The sequence below is a fragment of the Schistocerca americana genome, chromosome 7 (assembly GCF_021461395.2).
Source record: "Schistocerca americana isolate TAMUIC-IGC-003095 chromosome 7, iqSchAmer2.1, whole genome shotgun sequence".
NCBI classification, from domain to species: Eukaryota; Metazoa; Arthropoda; class Insecta; order Orthoptera; family Acrididae; genus Schistocerca; species Schistocerca americana.
This window is the reverse complement of record NC_060125.1, coordinates 632,370,087-632,378,562: the sequence shown is the minus strand read 5'-3', so window position 1 is coordinate 632,378,562 and position 8,476 is coordinate 632,370,087. Positions and strand designations below refer to the sequence as shown.

Below are 8,476 nucleotides of genomic sequence, written 5' to 3'. Positions count from 1 at the left end.
TTCTTTGCGCGGGAGTCAAAGAGGTGCAGTCCAAATGCAAATTGAATTTCTTCTTGCTGTTAACTGAGTGAAAGCTGTTAATTCTTAGGAATAAACTCATATCATGAAAATCAAACGACTTTAATGAATATATATGGGCTTTTCAGAATTTCCAGACTCCTGTACAGGGGTCTACAAATGATTCGAAAGCTTACATCACAATATAGCTCGAACTGTCCATTTCTGAGCCAAAAATACCAATCTATAATGCTACAAGCTACTCCAGAATATAATAGCGTATGTCATAACCGAATGAAGACAAGCAAAATAAACTTATTTTCGAGTTGTATCACTTTTTTCAGATGATAACCATGGCAATAAGTTTTAAAACAAGATCCTGAATGTGGGCTTTCCACGAAAGCTTACTCTCTATCCAAACACCTAGGAATCTGAATTGTTTGGACTCACAAATCATATGCCAATTTTGTGTAAACAGAATTCAGTTAAATTGAATTGTGTGGTAGAAACTAAAAACTGGGTCTTACCGTGATTTAGCATCAGTTTACTTTCCACAAGCCATGAATATATGTTTGCAACTGCGCTATTTGATACATTGCCTATGTTGCACACAACATCCTTCACTATCAAGCTAGTATCTAAATCGCCTGTGCCTTGGAGCTTGTTAGTTCTAGCTATGACGCATAACAAAGATTCTACCTCTAAACGTTTCTCAGGTGCCAGAGTTTCTTATACAACCAAGGCAGCCGATGGTAGTGGGTCACAGGCCCATTTGCAATATTGGTGTACACATGTGGCTCTGCACACAATGCCCAGTTTACGACTCCACTGTGAAGGTCTTCAACTGGCGTCAGTGCAGGTATAGCAGCATTGTTCTGCTGGAGACCTGTCTCAACATGGGGCTGCTCTGTCTGCCCTGTACGGCTGTGGGCCTGCCCGACAAGATTTACTGTGGGTTGGGCTCGTGCTAATTGCTTCCAACTCCCAAAATGCTGTTTCTATGAGCTAAGAACTATAAAAATACCTCACGCTTTTAGCGCCCTACCAGGCTCCATCAACGTCTGCTCAGGCCATTAACTTTCTACAGCGTCGCTCAAGGTGCATCAGGTTGTAATAAAACCATTAATAATTTTCTGTATACGAAAAATAGGTGACAGAGTAACTTGTTCTCTCACACACTGATTGAAGATTTACAGTATCTATATCACATATATGTATTTGTTGCGACAGCAGAAAGGACACTATATATGCAAAAAAGTCCATTGCTTGTGGTATAGTGGCTAGCACTGCTGCCTCTCGATCACGGGGTCCCCGGCTCGATTTCCGGTTAGGTTAGGGATTTTCTCTGCCCAGGGACTGGGTGTTTGTGTTGTCCTCATCATTTCATCATCATAATTCGTGAAAGTGGCCAGACTGGACTGTGTAAAGTTTGGGACTTTGTATGGGCACTGATTACCGCACAATTGAGTGTCCCACAAACCAAACATCATCATAAAATGAGATTTTCACTCAGCAGCGGAGTGTGCACTGATATGAAACTTCCTGGCAGATTAAAAGTGTGTGCTGGACCGAGAATAGAACTCGGGAACTTCACGGGCAAGTGCTCTACCATCTGAGCTACCCAAGCACAACTCACACCCAATCCTCACAGCTTCAATTCTGCCAGTACCTCGTCTCCTACCTTCCAAACTTCACGGAAGCGCTTCTGCGAACCTTGCAGAACTAGCACTCCTGAAAGAAAGGATACTGCGGAGACATGGCTTAGCCACAGCCTGGGGGATGTTTCCAAAATGTCAATTTCACTCTGCAGCGGAGTGTGCGCTGATATGAAACTTTCTGGCAGATTAAAACTGTGCGCCGGACCGAGACTCGGACTCGGGACCTTTGCCTTTCACGGGAAGGAAGTTTGAGAAGAATCTGTTGGTCTAAAAGGAGGCCAGTATTAGAAATGTTTGAATTTTTTAAGGGAGTCCCGGGTTAGTTGACCAGGATTATTTTCACAGCGGGGCTGAAGACTGACAAGTGTGTACATGTAGCCCCTATCATTGGCTATAACGTGAAACCACTCTCACAGTGGGAGAGAGTTTCTGCTTTCTGCCCTACTGTGAGAAAGAATTATATATTACTGGTTAATCACAACAGATTCTTTGGGAGAAGGGAGATTGTTGGTATTGTTATAAGTGTTTCATTGATTGGAACTCAGAAGGACTACCGTGATTGACTAACAAGAAACCAATGCTGGTAGAACCAGCAAGTTTTTGGGGAAGGAGACCAGAAACACACTTTGTCTTAGATCTCCCGACAGGAAATATCTTTATCTTAGCTTATCAGAGGGGGAGATGCCGTCACCTTAGAGGTGCAGAACTCCTAGAGAAGATCACAGACGCCAGGGCTGAACTTGTAGCTCTCAGCTATCACCGCAGCCATGCTCTGCACCTGCATGAAGTCAGTTGTTTCTGGCTTGAGTTTTCCTTTCTCAAATTAATTCATGCATCACGTTGTTAAGTTCACCATGCACTTAAGCGAGGGTGCTGGTGCTTACATGTACTTTCCCGGTTCTTTTCTGTAACCTGTTAACTACTTCAGCAGTCATTTGGGGTTCTCGTGGACATAGCTGATTGTTATATTTCTTTTCCATTTCTGCTCACCTGTATGAATGTCTTGTTGCGTTTCTTTTACCATTCATTTGACCGCTTGTGCACTTTAATAGCATTGCTTGTTTTCTCTGTTCAAAGACTGGAATCGAGTTGATGCATCTTGGTAATAAACAGGATTTCAGTGTGACTTTTCACTTCATTTCGTAGTTTGATGAGCCATGGTCCCCATATTTCATGTTTAATAGCCACACCTTTTTAAATTCAGATCGGTATTTTCTGTTGAGCGACTTTTTCTTCTTCATATTTCACGTGATGTTATGGGGAGCGGTCAGCTCGCTGTTTGGGTCACTGAGTTCAGATCTTGTTACCATCTCAGGGGTACGTTAAATGCTCAGCTGTACTCTCAGTATTCCACATCTCATCCTAAAAAGTGATTAGTTACAGAGGAGCAGAAACCGCTACCTCGCCACAAGTAATGAATTTGAGGAGAAAGACTTCGCTATGGCCGGCCGAGGTGGCCGAGCGGTTCTAGGCGCTACAGTCTGGAACCGCGCGACCGCTACGGTCGCAGATTCGAATCCTGCCTCGGGCATGGGTGTATGTGATGTCCTTAGGTTAGTTAGGTTTAAGTAGTTCTAAGTTCTAGGGGACTGATGACCTCAGAAGTTAAGTCCGATAGTGTTCAAAGCCATTTGAACCATTTGAACTTCGTTATGATCAGTTACGAAAAACAAGTCTGGAATGAAATGGATGTCCCACTTGCACCCACGTCAGAGTATGTGCGGCAACCTCAAGTCTACATACAACATCCTAAAAACCCACGAAAACATTTGAGAAAAAAAATCACATAAAATTCCTTTGTCACTGAAAATTAAGCCTTACAGCGAAATTTCATTGCAACCTACTGTTCTCCCTCTCCTTAGTTTCCCGAGTATCTGACACCAACACGCATCAATCGAGTGCTGCCAGACGTTCACATACTTTGATGACAATGGTTAGACTGTTGCTTATCAAACTATGTACGGCTACAAAACGTCAGTCTACAGGAGAACTTGTGGAATGCATTGAGGAGGTGTATTGGAACACGTCCACACGTGCTAACGACTGTCAGCAGTAATCGACCGCGTTGGTCCAGGAAATCCCTATCAACTTCGCGGCCAGCATGGGAGCACGTTCCAGAGCGTGCATTGTCGTCCGTGGTGATCACTCAGCCCGTTAGGAACCACGTCCCGCCTTTTATCGTGTCCTGGGGACCACCATGAATCACGGCGACTTCTGCGTAATTATTGTCTTTGAATAAATGTGTCATTTCCGTTCGTCTAATCGTGTATTTCTTTCAGATACAAAATTCAAGTGGCTCTGAGCACTATGGGACTTACCATCTGAGGTCATCAGTCCCCTACACTTAGAACTACCAAAACCTAACTAACATAAGGACATCACACACATCCATGCCCGAGGCAGCAGCGCGGTTCCGGACTGAAGCGCCTAGAACCGCTCGGCCACAGTGGCCGGCTCTTTCAGATAGCTTCTGTACTATACTGCTGCAGTTTTTCTATGTTTTGTCCAAGTTTCATCGATTTACGTTACTTAGCTATGACAGAACATGTAAAGGTCCTTTGGTCCTTAACTTTGGACACTAGTAAATGTATGTATTTATCTAATGAAAATGGATAACGTATATACGAAAATATTTCTTAAAATTGTCAACATAAAGAAATAATATCGACTCAAATCAACTTCTGAATTACACCATATTTTACAGGGTGCGTAAAATAAAACTTGTTCGGGAATTAACAAAGAAAAAAGAAGAAGAAACGACGCACCACGAAGGAATTATCCGAATGGGAAGGAAATTGGTACATGTGATATATAAATACAGACAAACAAGTTATTACAATTTCATTAAACCGATGATTTACTCAAGAGAAAGAGCTTCCACAAGGTGAGTAAGTCAACAAAAGCGTTGGTCCACCTCCGGCCCTTATGCAAGCAGTTATTCAACTTGTCATTTATTGACAGAGTTGTTGGATGTCCTCCTGAGGGATATCGTGCCAAATTCTGTCCAACTGGCACGTTAAACTAAACTCCTCCCGAGCAGGCCATGAAGGCCCAGAGGTACCGACCGGCCGCCGTGTCATCCTGATCCCACAGGCGTCACTGTATGCGGATATGGAGGGCCATGTGATCAGCACACCACTCTCCCGGCCGTATCTCAGTTTCTGAGACCGGAGCCTCTACTTCTCAGTCAAGTAGCTCCTCAGTTTGCCTCACAAGGGCTGAGTGCAGCCAGCTTGCCAGCAGCGCTCGGCAGGCCGGATGGTCACCCATCCAAATGCTAGCCCAGCACGACAGCGCTTAACTTCGGTGATCTGACGGGAACCGGTGTTACCACTGCGGCAAGGCCGTTAGCGCAATTGGCACGTTACATCGTCAAAGTCCCGAGCTGGTTGAAGGGCCCAGCCTATAATTATTGGCCAAGGTACGGTTCGGCAAGCACGACGGTAAGCATTAAAGACACTCGACGTCTGGTTCTGCTGAAGATGCCCAGCTTATGGTATGTGAGGTGTGAGGATAGAGGCTGCACGTCACTTCATCCCTGAGCTGCAGTATCAGACAAGGTGGAAACGATTATTGCATGGTGTCTCCAACATAAGTTAGAGCAAATTTTAGATTCACAGGTCATCCAGTATTGTCAGGAACAGTTCGCATAGCTACGTCAGTACTGAGCAAGGCACCTTGCGGTGTATGAGAGCAGGTATTCCGTGTAGAACTGTTACTTCGCCACGTCCTTGTTCCAGTTGTAGATGTGCCTAGGAAGGAAGAGTGTTGATGAACCTTCAGATGAGTCAAAATCTCTGCAATTTTAGGTCTTTCGATGAGATACGTCAGGAGCAGGCAACATATTGCGGCTCAAAACCCATTGATTCACGGAATAATGCAGATAGAGAGGTAAAACGTGACACACGCGGCTGAAATGACACGGGGTTTTATTGAAATCAAATACTAATCCAAAGACCGGTCAACAGTTGGCGCTGGACAGCAACGAGTCAGTGAGACCGCATGAGAATCGTGTATAAAATTAGCCGTAGTGAGAGAGGGAGTCAGATGCGCCAGCACTTGCGGCACGTTGTCTTGACCAGAAAAAGCACTGTTAGCGAAACTTTACTATCGGAATCGAGAATTCGCCACTGCACCTCTACTATCCTGTCTACATAAGAGGCGTATTCGAACAGGTAAAGGTCCTGTGACAAGCCACGCTGTGAAGAAAATGATAACGAAGTTTGAGGTTACGGGTTTTTTAGACGATTGGCCCCATAGTAGGTGGCCAGGACATCTCAGGAAGAAGTGGAGACGCCAGTGGGTTCATCTCCGCACGTTGCACCTGCACTGCAACGCACCGCTGTTTGTAGAGCACCAAAGTGTACCCTCCAAAGCTATCCATACAAAATCCACGGTCGTCATGAGCTACACTTGCGGTGTAGGAGAGCTTGTATTTTTTCTCGTATGATATGATTACAAATTTTCAGTTTTCGGATTTTTTTCCTTTGGTTGTACAGCGAAGCCTTGCTCCTTGTCATATTTCATGATTCTAAGCCAACGGGAAGTGCCCTATAGGCTTTGATGAGTTTGTGAATATTAAAGTATGTGACGTAAATAGCGGTATCTTTTGATTGCAATGAGTTAGAAGCTTCAATTTTTTACACCGCCAAGGGACCATAGACCTCAGTATCTGATATAAATTTCATGTCACCACAGTCTTAAAAGCAAGCCAATGCTTGCAAGGGGATTCCACATCATCAAAACCATTCGTAGTAATCCCCAAAGAATTTTTCCGCGCCCTAAACTAAAGAAAATACAATGTAGCGCAAGAGATGTTGAACCATTCGATATTTACTTCCTGGTCATTCTATTAACGGGGCAGTCCCCTTCGAAACTTTAATAAATCTTTTTTTTTTTGTTTTGTCTAAAAATGTTCTCTAGGATATCTACTTTATTGAAGTGTTGATCCCAAGTTCGCCAGAAACTCCGCTATCGAGTAAACAAGACAATTTGTGAAAAAGTGTCTCCGAAAACCATTCACAGCAAGAAAACTATATTCGACAGGTGATTTCACGGCAGCCAAAATTATAAATGAGCTCGAACTTGAGATCGGCGCAGCCAGTTATAACTTCTGCACAAAAAGGCTCGAAAAGAGTATCGAGTGAACAGAGCAGCGGATGACAGATGATGCCAAAGAGGACCGCAGGACCACCATGGTTGGTTGTTTGGGGGAGGGGACCAAACAGCTAGGTCATCGGTTCCATCCAATGAGAGAAGGAAATCGGCCGTGCCCTTTCAAAGGATCCCAGAATTTGCCTGAAGCGATTTAGGGAAATCACGGAAAACTAAGTCAGGATATCTGGACGCAGGTTCGAACCGTCGTCCTCCCGAAAGCGGATCCACTGTGCCACCTCGCTCCCCATCATGGCCACGGAGAAGATGAAGGACGACGTCCTTTTCGATCTGAAAGGATTATTGTATGGTTCAAAGGCCGCCGGCTAGAAGTATGGTTAACTTAACTACAAAGAAGTATAACCCACAACTCGTATTTTTCAAATTGGCAGGTAACATGACTTGAGAACAGTACATACGAATTTTGATCGGAATTGGATGCCGGCATTCTAAATTGAATTCTCTATCCGCGTACGATGCGGCTTTGCGATATGTTCAAACGCTATTTTCGGTGCACACTTTTATGTCGATTTTTTGGGGGAGAAAAACGGCATTTGTTTCAACACGTCACCATTTTGTTGGAGCTTAATATTTGGCTATTGCCCAATGTGTGCTGACAGAAAATATATTGAAAATGACTCACGCAATATTTTGCTGTTACACGTCCAACAGAAGGGCTTCACTAATTCTCGCCGATGAATACGTTTCGGCTGCAAGAGATGCCTCCACTTGGTGCAGCGAATACATGGAGCATCCGATGTGGATAAACAAATGAAATGTAAGAAGTAAAACTATGTTATCAGATTTAGAATTACTTTTCATTTTACTTGAAAAAAATCACGAAAGTCAACCTTTTTCATGCGTTTAATGAGAGCTACCCGATTAACATTCGGACGCCCAGACTTTGCCTGCACTCTCGAACGCTCAGAGGTGTCATTTTGACCATTACCATTAAAAAAAAGTTTTCTGAAATATTATTTAGTAATTTTAAGCATTTGTTATATTTTAATGTTTACAAGATTTATAGCCATTTCAGATACAGAGTTGTGAATAAAAAGAACAGACACAAATTACATTATTTATTGACTATAAACAAATTTCACTGAACCTGGTAACACCCAAACAAGGGTAGGCGCATTACAGGCTTTTCTTGGTTCTAAATTCATAAAAAATTGAACTTCCCATACGTATAGAAATGTCAGCTACTTTATTGTTTTACGCAATTGTACATTTTCTACAAACCATCATCTTACAAACACTGCACTTGGAAATCGTTTTATTACATTTGCAGAATTCGAGAACTTGACATTTACGGCGCTTCTGTGGCAATTAGTCTTCATCTTCATTTTCGTTCTTTTTATACTTGTCTGTGGTCATACGAGGAAAGTGACTCTTCACACACTCAGAGCGTAGTTCATGTGCAGGCAGCTGAATAAAATATTTTCTTTTGATCTTCTTCCCAGTAACAGCCCTAAATACTACATAAGCATCTATTCCTGATAGGTCAAGGATATTGTATAAGAAGTGCACTGGCCATCTTCTTGAGGAAGCCTTGACTAAATACTGCCTCGCCATTTTGTCTTCTATGTGAACCCATAATTTTGTTTTGTTGTAATGACATACAGTTTGTGGAGTTTTTTCTCATTTGATGAAGGGAAGACATTACT

The 8,476-nt window shown here is 43.2% G+C and overlaps 1 pseudogene; it reads right to left on the bottom strand.

Annotated features, from left to right (window-relative positions):
* Positions 1-4,889: 4,889 nt before the first annotated feature.
* Positions 4,890-5,007, bottom strand: LOC124623422 (annotated as a pseudogene).
* Between the last annotated feature and the right edge of the window lie 3,469 nt (positions 5,008-8,476).